Here is a 16119-nt window from a genome sequence, read left to right on the forward strand (position 1 = left end):
GCTCTAGAAAGGAAACTAATGAAATACTCTTTTCTAGACCCACTTGTTGGCAAGGCAAAAAATACCAGGCTTTTAGATGTGATTCTGTGCTGTACATGGAAGATTTCTCAAAATTGCAGTTTGTGTGAGTTTTTGTCACAACCACCACAAAACAACTGAATGCAATATTGAATGCCCAGCCCACACAATCATTTTGAAGGCACTCCGCCACTTGATCCAATGCATCTCCCTACCACTACACAAACACACACACAATTTTCATGTGGTTGCGCTAGCATAGCCTAACTGCCAAAGCAACATGAGAATGAAGAACCATTTCATTCAGATAACTTCCCATGTGATATGGCAGTTCCACAGTTTCCTTTTTCTTCATGGTGGCCATAGACATTATAAGTTGTTATGCATCAGTCCCTAGAGTGGCCACATGCCCTATTTCACAGAGGATTTGCCGTCCTCTGTTTGAAGGGTTGTCTGGTCCAAGTCTAGTTTAAATATAAAAATTCTGAGAACAGAGGCTATGAAGCTGCTCATCAGTGGTTTTCCACTTTTCTTTCTTTCTCCTTTTCTTTTATCAGTTTATTCCTTTATAAATGAAAATCTTTCAGTATAATGTCAATCAATCAATTAAAAAATTGATGATTAGAACCTGGACAGCACACTGAGCAGATACACAAGCCACCTTAGTCACATGGGTTTCCACTATTTGTATTTATTTTTAAATGATGCTAATGGGCATAAGTATGAGGTAGTTTTTAGTTTTTCAGAGCCAAACTGCACATTACAAGCAGCCCAAAGCTGTCTCTTAAATTGTGATTTCCAGTGGACGGGTTGCTAGAAGGAGGGCTTCTTAACCCTTTCCCCACTCAAAATTATCTGCTTTTGCTGTTGTTTGCTCTGGTGGAGAGAAAATGAAATGGGGTACCTGTGTCCTGGATACCTGCAAAGTGAAACACATATTGGGAGCGCAGATGAGAGAGCTGTGTTCATGACTCCACTGTCTCACAATTCATTTATATGAAATATTTTCACTCCACTCTTTGGCCAAAAGAAGACTGCCAGAACGGCATACAAATATTATGAATAAGATAGCTCCTACCCTCAGACTTACAATCAAAAGGACCTCACACAAAAGGAAAAATAATTAGGAGGAAGAAGAAAAACAATCTTGGGCACTAGTTACAGAGTTACACATAACACAGATGGTTTTCCAACCTTCCATGTTGCACATTGTGTGTTGAATTGATTTGTCTTCGTTTCTCATAGTGCAAAGAGAGAGTAGCTTGATCAGATGTAACAGAACATATCGCTGTGCCCATTAACACTGCCCAGTGTTTCCAGCACTGTCCTGTTGTTTCCGTTTAATTACTTTTATAGCATAGCAATTAGTATATCCGAAGGTCAGAGTTCCTAGATCTGATTACCGTAGTGGAAGTGACTGCTAGTTAGATGCACCAAGGAGAACTCTGGGTTGCTATATATAGCACCATCTACGTACATGGTGCTTGATAAATCCCTACCCAAGGGACGTGTTTTACCATCTAAAAATAAAGAAGAAAAACAACAGAGGAAGGGAAACAGAAGCAGGAGTCAATGGAGAAAATACATAATTATTTCTTATACACGTACTTCAGCTTTTTTGTAGTGGGACTAAAAGTTCGCTCTAATGGCTTCCTAGAAAAGGCAAATGTTAAAGTGGGATTTGAAGACAGTATAGGGTAAGTTCTCACAAAGACGTTCTAGTAGGGCAGTCCCCAGGGTTTGCAGGAGAAAGGGCAAAGGAGAAAGGGTAGAGCTGCATAAAAGAGCATGAGATCTTTGGAGTCGTGGAGCTGGACAAGCAAAGGTTATTAGATAGGTTGTGTCGATATATAAAGCTGAGAATTTAAAATATTATTAACACTAAAATTTGTTATTGCTGTTATTAAAAAGAAAACAGATTAGACGAATTTAAAAGAAATAAGGGGAGTGCAAGCTCATGAAGGGATTTTGAAAATCAGGAAGAGAAGCTTGTGCAAGGTACAAGAGAAGAAAGGAAGCCAATGCAGGGATTTAAGAAGGAGAAAATTGCATCATCAAGTTGTGAGAAAGTGGTAAAGAATTTTGGCAGAAGAGTAGTGGATGGGCATGTGTAAGATTAAGGTGGAAGACCAGAGAGAAGAGATGAGGAAGGCAGGGAAGGACAGACCTGAGGCTTGCGGAATCAGCATGGAGATTGTCAACTGAAGCCAAGTTCAAAAGACATACGCTAAAAGAACATGGTGCCACTGAGCAAAGGACTGGGTTACAGTACCAGATCAGTGAAGACAGCGACCCTCACCTTGAGAACCTTCATGCTGAGGTTGGTGATATGGTTAGAGGCAGCCAAACTTGTGCCAAAAAAGGCAAATTCACACCAAAGTCACATTTGAATCAAATGATACCCAGCATCCAAACATTGATGACAACCGTCACTCCCACATTGGGAACCCCCATGCCACGTTTGGTAATGATATATTGAGAGGCAGCTGAACCTATGCCAAAAAAGTCACATCCAAGTCATGATTTGGTCCACCATCTTGATTCACGATTGCACCTGCCATCAAAATGGTGACAAAGTTTGCTGCTCCCACCTTGAGATCCCTTGTGCCACGTTTGGTGATGATATCTTGAAAGGTAGATGAACCTAGGCCAAAAAATGGGCAAAGCCACACCAAACTCACATTTTGGCCTGCCATCTTGTGTGAAAATGGTGTCCTGCATCCAAACTTTGATGATGACCACCTGCTCCTGGTCAGGAACCCAAGTTTGGTGGGGATATCTCAAGATGTGGCCAAACCTATGGACAACCACGTCTATGATTCTATTATTCTGTGAAATGGACAAACCACTTTCCAAAATCTACAGTAGATGATAGTTATTTCCAAATGGAGATACTCAGTGGCTAATAAAAATATAAAAAATATTAATAGTAGTAGTAGTAACAATAATGATCGCTGTTTTTCAAGGTTTCTTTCAACTTTCCTACTAACCTTGCATACATAGATTTTAATTCACTAGTATGTATAATTTTAAATATTCGGGTATAGAAACCCAAAACCTTCCCAGGAGAAAAACTCAGCCAAAAACTTCATTTGGCCAAGAATAAAGTACCCTGCTGATGACTCCAACACAGTTTTAATTGGACAAGAAATAGGAATTAACTGGGTCTGTTAACTCTCCTGAAGGTGGCATGATAAGTAATCTTGTCAATTCTAAAAATAGAACCAAGTGGTGGTTAATCTGAAACACAGGATGAATACAAATTGTGATGAAATAGATTCTGAGAGAAGAAAAATGCAGGAAAGTCAAGAGAGAACAAGGGGAAATGCCGATCATAATCTTAAATAAATACCAATTTGAAAATGAATAACTTTTTGATTTATTTTTTAAACAGTAAGGCAATCCAGAAAGGGGTGGCAACTAAAAAAATAACCAAATCCCTAATCTTTCTTGCAAGTCTACGTGGGGGGAAATATATGGAGAAGGAAGGCAGGTAAAATAAAAATAAAAAATTTTTTCTCTGTGTTTTTATTCCTCCTTTACATCTTCATTTATGCTTCCTTACTCCTCAGAGCAGCTTTAGGTAGCTGCATCCATATCAGTCTCTGCTTTAGGTTGGAAATGTATGACTCCCCCCACCTCCCCGCACTTATGACTTGTGGAGAAGCAGATGTCAGGTTGCTTCCCACCTCTCCTCACTGTTTCAAAGCACTGAGACTGGATCCTTTTAACTGTGAAGCACCACAGGATCTAAAGTTAGCACTGCAGCCCCATCTACTCTCTACCCCCCTCCCTTTTGTTATTTCCCTTCACTGTTGGCCCAAAGCTTTTCCTGTACATGTGCACATCTCCAAAGTAGAAAGCTATCCTCTCCTTCCATTGTGGGATACAAGGGACCAAGTACCTGGCATACAGCTTGTTCTGTGCGGGGTTGCATTCCCCCTGAATGATAAGGTCTCTAGCCTTCAGTTACATCTAACCCTACAGAGGGATGCCTGAATGTCACACTTGAACCTGCATCAGTTGGTAGTAAACCACCAGTGGCTCTTCCTGGGTAAACATGAGTTTGCCACAAGTATTCATGCCCTGTTAACACCCAGTTAACAGCCTGTGCATTGGAATACCTGTGTAAACCTTCAGGAAAGCAGTCCCATACACACTTTTAGGGACGCAAGTGGAGCTGTGGTCTAAACCACTGAGCCTCTTGGGCTTGCCGATCGGGAGGTCAGCGGTTTGAATCCCTGCGATGGAGTGAGCTCCTGTTGCTCTGTCCCAGCTCCTGCCAACCTAGCCATTTGAAAGCACACCAGTGCAGGTAAATAAATAGGTACTGCTGTGACAAGAAGGCAAATGGCATTTCCGTGTGCTCTGGTTTCTGTCACGGTGTTCCTTTGTGCCAGAAGCGGTTTAGTCATGCTGGCCATATGACCTGGAAAGCTGTCTGTGGACAAACGCCGGCTTCCTCGGCCTGAAAGTGAGATGAGCACCACAACCCCATAGTTGCTTTGGACAGGACTTACTGGTAACTGTCCAGGGGTCATTTACCTTACCTTTTATATGTATTTTCTGGGAATGAGTCTCACTGAACTCAATGAGTAGGGGGGGAGTAGACACAGAATCGTAGTGCAGGGATGAGGAAGCTGTGGTTCTCCAGATGTTGCTGAACTACAACTCGTATCGGCTTCAGCCAGTATGTCCAATGGTCAGGAATAATGGGCACTGGAGTACTGTGCTGATGCAGCGTGTTAACTATTATATTGTATTTTAACTGTTGCAGGCCTATAATTAAGCACATGTAGCATACAAATATTTTCAGTGAAGAAAATTAAGAAGTGAATGTGGCCTTTGAGATACTCTGTTGTGTGTATCAACTATTATTTTTAATTAATTTGGGAAAGCACTGCTGCCCATTATTCAGTACAATGTCCCCCCTTTTTTTGTAGATTAAGGTTGATTTATTTGCAAGAGGGAGCCATCAGAGAGTCTTCTCACATTCCCAGCTGTGAGGCTGATTTTAAACTGGGTGAGCTCCGTAGTTGAGTGGCAAAAAACGATTGGGTGGTTGACGTGTGCAGGGTGGCTTCAAATTATTGGGCAGTGACTTCATATCTGTCACCCACTTTATTTTTACATTTGTCCACGTGTTTATCCTACTGGATATATACAATTAATCCTATAACGGACTCCTGTTGACTGTGGTTTGGATGACTTTCCCTAAGCAGAAAGATAGCAAAATAAATAAGCAACACAAATGATGGTGCTGGAAAGCACAGCTAAACAGTGAGCACTTTGCTGGGCTGCCAGAGTGAGTAAAGAGATTTTGTGTTTAAAGAAGGAAAGCCATCTGTGCATATCTGCCAACTCTTCCTGTTTACATAGAAGACCCCAGATCTTAAGGCTAATCTTCATCCCTTTGCACAATGACCACCTGCTTGCATTATTTTGCTTCCCCTCCCCACCTGTCTGTGGAAAGCTTTGACTAGAATGTCCTACTGATTAAGAATGTCCCACTTTAGCTTCTTGTACCAGATAAGATGCACAGGGGATGGCATTCCAGTAAAATACATTCTCCCAATGAAACATTAACTTGGGTATGGAAGTGCTGTGGAAGGAACATGCACAATGGTCTGCGCAAACAAATGTGTGGGTGTTTTTCTTTTAGCACAGACTATAAGAAGAGTGTTACTGGATCAGACCAAGGGTCCAGCATTCTGTTCCCACAGGGGTGAACTGGATGCCTAAGGGAAGCTTACCAATAGGACAAAAACACACTAGCACTCTCTATACTTCCTAGCAAGTGGTATTCAGAGGCATACCAGTTCTGCGAGTTGGCAGGAAAAGTATTGCACATACAGTGGTACCTCAGGTTACATACGCTTCAGGTCACAGACTCCGCTAACCCAGAAATAGTACCTCGGGTTAAGAACTTTGCTTCAGGATGAGAACAGAAATTGTGCTCTGGCGGCGCGGCAGCAGCAGGAGTCCCCATTAGCTAAAGTGGTGCTTCAGGTTAAGAACAGTTTCAGCTTAAGAACGGACCTCTGGAATGAATTAAGTACTTAACCCGAGGTACCACTGTAGTTGTTTGGCTGATCATCATGTCGCACGTAAACTGCATATCCACAAGGGGACAAATTAACTTTTACTGGTGTTTTAGTGGCACTTTAAATATATTATAAAGGCAGCCAGTCTGCCTGAAAAGGGGGAGTGGAGAGAGAGCAGGAGGTAAGCTTGCTGACTAAATCAGTGTTCAAATTACTGGTGGGTGAATCTGTTAATTACATTATAAAAGCAGGGGAGCAGGGAACTGGGCTCATACTGCAAGAGGAAATTTTTTCCCTGTTTCTCAAAGCTTCTCCTCTTACCTGATTCCAGCAAGGGGGTTACTGGGAGCTTAGAAGCAACTGTGTCAAGCACCTGGACCAGAATCCTGTTACAAAGGGTTACCTGGGTAACTATCAACAGAGTTGCCTGAAGACTTGACGGAGGCACTGCCACCCTTTCTTTGTCTGTGTTCCCACTCCCATGTACTCACTAGGTGGCCTTTGGCCAGTCGCTATCTCTCAACCTAATTGACTGCACAGGGTTGTTATGAACATAAAATGAGAAGGGAAAGAAAACACCCTGAGCTCCTTGGAGGAAAGTAGGATCTGAATTTAATAGCAAAATAAAAAACACACACACATCCCTCTTATGCTAAATTAACTTGCCAGGCAGGGATAACTTCAACCAGGTCCCCCACTCCCTTACTCAGTTCCTTCCAACCTCATGTCCTTGCTTTAATAATAAAAAAGCTCTTGTGAAAACAGTGATGATTATTATAAACAAATTCATTTCCTGTTCAATGTAATCTGCTAGAGTCATTGCCTCCTGCCTACTTGTTTCCTAATGCCAAAATGGCCCACACTCTTTGGGTTTCAGATTCTGGATTCAAATAACTCTCTGGCTCTGTTCAGAAGCCTCAGCGCAGAGACTTAGTTTATGTCAACAGGCTTGCAAAACTGCGTCACCGTTCTTGAATCCTTTCCAGGTTACACTTTGTACTCTAATAATTCATTCCTACGGCACCTAGGTCTGTATTTTCTGTGCGAGCCTCGGAGAATGCTTTGCAAAAGGAAAAGCCACAGGAGACAGGCATTAGCAAAGATTATGAAATACCAGTGGCTATGTACAGTTTGAGACATCTGACAGGTACAGGAGACCAGCCCAGAAAAACACACAACTAATTCCTGATAGCCTCAGAAGGAGGGGGGGGAGGACCTGTCAATTTGAAATAGGGTGAAATTTAAAGTTCCATCAAGCCTATATTTTCCCCCCTGTTTCATTGCAGAGATCATTGCTTATGCTGTCACTGGGGCAGAGTTGGGAGAGGGATGTTTCAAACTTAATGTAGACTTAGAAAATATTTCAGGTAAAAATATGTTCACACACCTTTAGTATTCCTTTTTGTTAAGTGTAATAATATTTAATTATAGCACTGTTATTGAGCCAGGTGATGAAGGGAGCGGGTAGCTGTAGACAGGTGCTCTGAATATGTTCAGATTTACTTGTGTTTCTTTAAACTGGGGGCAAATTGTGAAGATCAGGGAAAGTTAGTTGTCTTGACTGGCCTTGAAAATATTATTATATTATATTATATTATATTATATTATATTATTATTAATATTCCACCTTCTTCCTTGATGCAGCTCAAGGCAGCTTAGGAGCAGCTAAAACATATAAAAAGCAATCATTTAAAAACAATTAACCATGCACAGGATTACAATGTAACACATTATGTTAGGCATGGGAGGAAAAAGTAATTTTAAGAGAAGCACAAAAAGTCCCTTCTCTGGTGAAAACCAGCTCCTGTAGTTAACACAGCAAGTAGAAGAGGGACTCAAAAAGCAAAGGTGACTCTTAAACTTGCATGTGTGAATTGTCCATAAGTTAGCAAATAAGTAAACTTATGTATCCTCTGAAAGCATCAGGGTTGCTGCATTATGAAAGCAGTATTAGATGGCACCTGTCATGAATCAAACTGAACTGAACTGAAGCCTTGTTTCAGTATTCCAGTTGGGCTTGGCAGTTGCTCTAGGGATTAAATTATTTAAAGCCTTCAGCTGGCCAGTGTAGGCAAGCAATAGCTTATAAAATACTTAATCTATTTCTTTAAAACTCGTCATAGGTTTGCTTTACTTGGACTGTAAAACTTTATGCAACTGTCATCTGCTATTGCTGATTTTCTTTTGCAGATACATTATATATGGAATATATTTTTATTTCTGAAACATTTGTCTTCTCTGCCTCACGTTAATTTAGAAAACAAGAGGAAATATAAGTTTGTTGAATCTAGTCCTTCAAAATTGATTTCTGTAAGGCCAGATCCTTCAATATCTTCTTGTGCAATTCTTCTATCATCATTTAATCACAAGTGCTTAAAGGTGGTAACATCTCTGAAATAAAAAAATATGACAAGCAATGTAAGTGTCTCGTACAGTGTCTAGCTAAACTGTGGTTAATGGAAGACCTACATTTATAGTGATATCTTCATGACATTTCACCAACACTGCATGATTTCCTGCGCATAAGAATGAGACATGTTTGCTTAAAATCTGACTTGCTGCAATATATATTTGTTTCTAGAGAGCAAACTGTAAGTAACAAATATGAAGTGGCGACAGAAGCAATCTGGATAGCTCCTCACCACAGGATTAATTGGGTAAAGCCTCTTAGGTTTGATTAGCCATTACTTAGATCTCTCGATTCTTCCCCTACCCTACCCCCATCATTGCTTGTTCCTATAAATGACTTTTCCTGTCACAATCTATTAGGTTGGTTTACATTCACTACCCTAGCATTTTTCCCAGAATCAAACAGAAATATAACAGATTAAGATCCACTTTGCACAGTATGCTTTCCCTACACATGAAACACTTTCATGTGAGAGCATGAAACACATATGAGGTTGACTGCAACTGGCTGAAGGTGCACCTTCTGGAAAGCTTCTATTGGCTGTGGCTTTTCAGAATGTGCACATCAGAGAACATGTTTAGTTGTACACTATTAATGACAGTGTAAGACACACTGTTTTCCTTTTAGTGGGGCAGGAATATGATTATGCACAGTAGCCCTAGATGTATATCCTTTCACAGAATATAGCAGAGTATATTTTTCTGTACTTTTTTATACCTTTTAAGGGTTAATTAAAAAAACCACAAACAATTCAGATAAATTTGGACAAAAGTTTTAAAATATTTTTAGCAAAAAGGAAGGTGATGGGAAAATGCACTAAAATGCATGGGACGCTCTGATGCAAGGTCCAGCCTCCAAACAAACCAATCAGAGTGAATGCTCTTTAAACAGTCAACGTGGTCTAATCTCCTTGCAATCAAATCAGATGGAATGCTCAATAAACAGGTCGTCTGGAAGCAGCCCCAGACAGCAGTCCAAATAGGATCAATATAATTATTTAAAGTACTTCTTTCAAAAGCAAGCAAGCCCAAAATTGTAGATGGGAGGCATCTGGGTGCCCTTCTCCCAGGAGGGCCTTCTGCAGCCCATTGTTGGAAAGTCTTGCTCTACTACATGGGTAGGCAAACTAAGGCCCGGGGGCCAGATCCGGCCCAATCGCCTTCTAAATCCGGCCCGCGGACGGTCTGGGAATCAGCATGTTTTTAAATGAGTAGAATGTGCCCTTTTATTTAAAATGCATCTCTGGGTTATTTGTGGGGCATAGCAATTCGTTCATTATTATTTTTTCAAAATATAGTCCAGCCCCCCACAAGGTCTGAGCGACAGTGAACCAGCCCCCTGCTGAGAAAGTTTGCTGACCCTGTCCTAGTTGCAAGATCTTGCCTCACTAGAGGATGTCCACAGTAGGACAGTATACATACATAATGGCATCCTGCAAATACAGCCAGAGTGCTTCAAACAGGCCTTTTCTATCTAACAAACTTGATGTGCATCATTTATATATGCAGCTAATTGGACTGCATCTTCTAAAATTGGCAAGCTACACAGTGCTGGAAGATACAGTCCTCTTCCCATTATGAGGTAAGATGCGCATTCCAGCTATTAAGACTAATAGTAAAGGCTGTTAAAGGAAACTTTGGACAATAAATTGTTTTATGACATACCTGCTGAATACATGGGGCTTTGTACCTGCCACCACTCTGAATTCTGCTGCTACTCTGTGTGTGTTCCCTTGTAGCCAGGCTTGGCTGGGTTAGACTGGAGAATGTTACTTTTCTCTTTTCTTTCTTCCCTTCTCTTCTTCTACCCAATCCTCCCCTCCATGTCTTGCCTAGTTAACACACTCCTCGGAGTAACTGAAAGTATCTTACCCATTTATTCCTTATATGATTAAAGGAAGAAGGCACCATATTGGCAATAAAGCATTGTGATCTCACCTGCAACCTGGAGCATTCGCATGTGCTAGTGGAGCTACTGAATATGAGAAAGCAATATTATGCATGTTAAACCATGGTTTAGGGTTACAAGGAGAAGACTGTGCATGCTATACCTTCTTCTTCTGGTGCAGTGCCAAGAGACATTCTGAGTCTTCCACTTCTGTTTTTGCAGCTTAGATCTGAACCCATACAAACTGTAGTAAATTAACTGTAGTTACTAAAACAAGATAACTTCAAACAGTGGTGTATGAAGCTGGCTTATTTTGGTAAACATTAGTTAATATTAGACACAGTTTAGGGTACAAATGTAATGCTAAGCAATGGTTGAGCTAAAACAGAAATGGAAAATTGTATCCCCTCACAGCAGCATTTGAGGAGGAGAAAGGATAGGGAACACGTGAGTTCAAGGCTTGAACAGGCTTGTCATAATGCTAAATCATACTTTAGTGTTATTTTCAAATGCAGCCATTATACATTTTAAGCGTTCACATGTGATAGCAGACTAGAAATCTGGACACATAGGTACCATTATCTTTTCTTTAAATACATCACTTGCCACTTAGTTTGCTCTTTACATGGAAAATAAGCAGGGATCGTAACATGACTGAATGGTAATAATATTTTTTTTGCTCTGTAAAGTCTCCAGCAGAAAAAAAAATACCTATACAAGTGACTTAAATGTAGGTGAGCATAATTTAGTGAATATATTTTCAACATAAGCTAACATTCTGAAGTATGTTAATTAATAAAATCTTGTCTTATGAAAATGGTAGATTTAAGATTACAGCACTTAGTTTTATTAAGTTTAAATGAGGGTCAGCCACCCAAAGAATTTTTACTGGTACATGTAGATACTTTAATTCCTTAGAAGCTGTCTGTCAAGTCAGAATTAATGGAGGTGGTATGACATTCCAAAGCTATGAGTTTCACAGAAGTTTCAATATAAAGGAGCCCTTATGGTGTTTGTGAAGAACTTTGCACAATTCAAAATGATATTAAACTGAATACTTTTTTGTTTATACCCTAGCTGTGCTATGTTGCAAAATAAGTGCACAAAACTATGTGTACCTACAAAGAAGTAAGCTCCACTGTAATCAGTGACCCAGTTTGCAGGTAATGCTAAGCCAATTCCATGTCTGAGCATGAATAAGCAAATACGTGGCATTCTGGAACAAAGATTGTGGCTGCTGTACTGCTTGCATTTGGCTTAGTGTTATGTCCAAATCTGGGCTAATGGTTTGTCTCACTCCAGACAAACAATGAGCTATAACTGAGGTTTATTCTTGGGTTACTGGTCCTGGTTTGTCTCCTGGCCACAAGCCTGGCTTTGGACATCATGTTAAGCCAAACCATGGCTTAGCCTTGGGTAGCATGGTGGCAGAAGGACCAGGGGAGGAGGAAGCTGCTGTGACCTTTGCTCATATGTTCGCTCTAAGCTGTGGTTTAGCTTAGCATTACATGTGAACAGGGCCAGGGGAACTAAACGCATAGAGGATCAGGTTGCAAGTGTATCACTTTAATCTAAAACTAATTTTAGAGCTGCTTAATGCATGAAGAATTCAGCTAAAATGTATAAATCACCGAAATTGTAAAATAGTAAACTAAGGTTGCAATTTAGTTCAGTGGAACTTACTTCTGAGTTGACATGTATCAGATATGCTATAAGCTATGTACTCTTTAAAATAGTGTCGACATCTCTAGCCTAAAAACTGAGTTCTTGTTAAACAACAACAGGAAAAAGAGAACAATAGTCTTGAGGGTGTGTGATCTTATTTGGTCATGCTAGCGAAAATCTATTATTTATGTGTGGGAATTCCAGACAACTTACTTGGAAGAGGCAGGGAGCATAACATACCTGCAGTATCTTATGAATAAGGGTTAGGGTTATTTTATGAATGTTTAAACCAGTTGGCCCGCTCATCAGAATTTCTAAAAACTTTAATTTCATTCTTTCAAAACAAAGACTATGAATATGGTGCAAGATTTCACCTATATGTGCCTGTATCTCCAAACCACCTAGCTAGTGTCTTGTGCTATACAGTTGTACCTTGGATCCCAAATGCCTTGTGAGTCGAATGTTTTGGAAGTTGAACAGACTTCTGGAATGGATTCTGTTCGACTTCCGAGGTACCACTGTACTTACTTCCCATACTGCTCTTGTGCTGCCCTTTCATTTACAGGTAGGAGGCTCACACAAATTATCATTGGAAGAGAGAAAATCCACTGTGTGAATCATGTGTGTTCTGAATGGCCTTCAGTAGAAGATGCTGAGAAAAGTGATGGAGCAAATGCCTGAGAAGCTGGGGCTGGTTTGCACATCAGTCCACTACATCTCTCTCATGTTCCTTCACTACTAAGAGAAAATGGCTTGGAGCATGCCAGCTTCCCCCAACCTGGTGTGCTTCAGCTGATTTGGATTACAACTCTCCAGGATGACTGTTTTTGTCTAAGAGTCTGGGGAAGGCTAGCATGATTAGAAGGAAAGTGAGTGATAACAGCTGCTAGAGAGAGAATTTACCTCTATACCACTGGTCCTAGCCCAGGTGAGGGAACAATCCTTTAAATAACCACACAACCAAAGGAATATCAAGGTTTGTACATAAGCAGGTAAATAAAATGTGATATGAAGTTGTAGAATTTGGAACAGCAATCCTTATCCTATGGTAATCAGAAGTTTTTTTGCAAACATCCAACATCTATGTGTATAGCATTTTTTCCTGGCAAAGATGAAAATGTTTCATCTTAGCATTCTTTTGGTGTTTTTCCAGAGGTTGTTTTTTTTTAAGTACTTGGGAAACCCACTTTTTATTTCATTTAATATATTGCTGCCATCAGATAAGCTGTTGTTACAAACAGGGAGGTTCCCAGTTTCAATGGCAACCCTGCAGAGTAGGGTTCCTTTGGGGAACCCATCCTAGTCCTTTCTTTCTGCTACCACCGCCTGCTTATGTGTCACCTAGGGCAAGGATAGGGTTCCAAATGCCTTACTGTGGTCTCCTCTATGCAGGGAAGCAGCCAGATGAATTCTAAGTGCCTGGCTTGACAACTTCATCCACTCTCCCAGGCACTTCAACAGCCAGTAGCATAGCCATAAACAGTCCTAAAGTATACAGGAGATTAACCAGCCCTGAGTGTGTTCGGAAACCAGTGCAGCTCAGGAATCCAATTAGGCAATTTATTCAAATTGAGTATAGGGGGAAACAGAGGGAGGGGGAGAAATAGCAAGTGTTGCAGCTCAAAATTGACATAAATCACCATATCAAATTATTGGTCTAATTAATCCTATGCTTAATCCAGACTAACATACAAATTTACTTTCAGTGGTCTAGTGATGGCAGCTTCAGACATCAGTTACAGGTTGTCCGTAGCCCATTTTAAAGGGGTGTTACGTACTAAGCTTGGATCCTAGAACAATAGGCAGGTAGGATCGTAGAATGCAACAACTGACTGGCCTGCAGGAAAAGACCTATCACGCTCCAGGAGGGAAGCAGAATCAGCCAATCAGATGGGACTCATTGTGTAAATAATGTATATAAAGGCCTGAGGTTTGGGGGGAAATTCAATCACTGTTTTACAAGCTGCAATAAAGAGCATGAAATCACTGCAGGACTCCGAGTCAATTTCAAGGGGTTTCTTCCAAATAATCATAAGCATCAGCAGGAAGAGGTTTGACACCCCACTGGGAGCTGGAGAAGATGGCAGACAACCCCTGGGAGCAGGGACGACACGTTTCAGGAGCAGAAGAAGATGGTTATTACTGTTGAAGACTGTTACCAGGATTTCTGTCTTTTGTAGTTACATAGGGCCATTTCACAAGGCCACTAAATATGTGGCCATCAGGGAGCATGGTCAGTGTGTGCATCTGTTGGGGGGGGACAGGGGTAGGCAGTGCAACCCCATGACCCTATCATGTATTATTCAACATGTGAGAGACTTTATCCATATTATGGGGTTGGGGTGTCACTTAGAGTCCCTGAAGAGCATGGTTCTCGGGTGTCTTGCAAAATGTTTATTAATAAAATATTAGAGGATTTCAATCCATTGACTGATTCCAAAGCTAAGTTATGTTCCTACTTTTGAAAGATTGCATTGGGGACAATTATGAAAATCTATATTGAAAAGCACGGGGGATAAATATACTGCTCAGTTATGCTGTCTTTCTCTAGATGGTTAATTTTTGTTTCCCTTTTTAAAAAATGTGGCACACTTGTGTTGTGAAAATAGTTTGGTCCGGAAGGGTTACATTCTTTCTGTAGTAGCTCATGTTGTTTCAGCATGTTATGGAAAATTCTGCTGTGTAGAGAAAGTTACAACCACTCTAATGTTTAAGCATACTGTTTGGTATGCCAGATCGTTATGAGCCAAAAGGAAACTGATCTGGCAAATCTGTGTGGGGAGAAATAGCAAGTATGCAGGTCAAAACTGACATAAATCACCATATCAGAATATTGGTCTAATTAATCCTACACTTAATCCAGACTAACATACAAACTAATTTCTCACTGTAGCTCCATAATTCTGAATTGGATTTAAACAAACAAACAAAAACAAAAAAACCCAACACCTAAACACATTTGCTCTCTGTCTCTCATTGCTAAAAAAACCCCCACAAAACAACAAGTGGCAACAGCCACAAGTTCATTTTAGATATCTTTGGGAGCAAGTACAGTCTTTGTTATGCCTGGCATCGTAATAGTCTTGTCCATGATTAGAACCCACTAGACAACACAGCAATAAATGGTATTTTTTAGAATGAAAACTAGTAGCACTGGTATATAAAAACATGCATGGTGTGAAGAAAGTGGATAGAGAAGTTTCCCCCACTCTCCCATAATACTAGAACTTGGGGACACCCATTGAAACCGAATGGTGGAAGATTCAAGATGGACAAAAGGAAGTACTATTTCACGTTTCATACCACGCTATGAAATTCATTCCCACAAGAGCTAGTGATGGTCACCAACTTGGGTGGCTGTAAAAGATAAGGCTATCAAGTGTATGTAAGTAAGCCAGCTATGTTCTACAAACATTGTTAGAGGCAGTAAAGTCTCTGAATACCAGCTGCTGGGAATCACAGGTGGGGAAGAGTGCTGCTGTGCTTAAGTCCTGCTTTGGGCTTCCCATAGGCATCTGGTTGGCCACTGAGAGAATAGGCTGCTGGACAAGATTTGCCTGATTCAGAAGGCTCTTGTTGCGTTCCTGCTGGTGGAAGAATGTATCTGTATCTATCATCTATCTATCTATCTATCTATCTATCTATCTATCTATCTATCTCAGTTGTAGCCAAACTGCTCTGCTTTTCACATTCTTTTCTATCTGAACTTCCACTTACAAAATTTTACATTGCACAAGTTTGCAACAAACTGCAAACATTTCTCCATGTGCAGTGGGGGAGGAAGGAGGGCTTGCAGGATGTGTGGTATTAACTTCCCTTTGTACACAATTTATTTTCCAGTCGTTGGACCAGCTCCTGACTTAGGACCTTACATGCCAATCTATATTAGAATCCACTATCAATGGCTCTGGGATTTTGGGGCCTCAAGGCAGTCGATCTCGATTGGGGGATGGGGGGCAGAGGGCAAAACTGTTCTAGCTAGGAGCCTAGCCAGCATAGCAACAAGGGCTCCGCATTCAGAAGCTTATTAAAAATAGCTCAGGAAAACATTACTATTTATATGTATTAAACAGAATCTTGATTAATATTAACCGA

Source organism: Podarcis liolepis (genome assembly GCF_965112155.1).
Source record: "Podarcis liolepis genome assembly, chromosome: 1".
In the NCBI taxonomy this organism is placed as follows: Eukaryota; Metazoa; Chordata; class Lepidosauria; order Squamata; family Lacertidae; genus Podarcis; species Podarcis liolepis.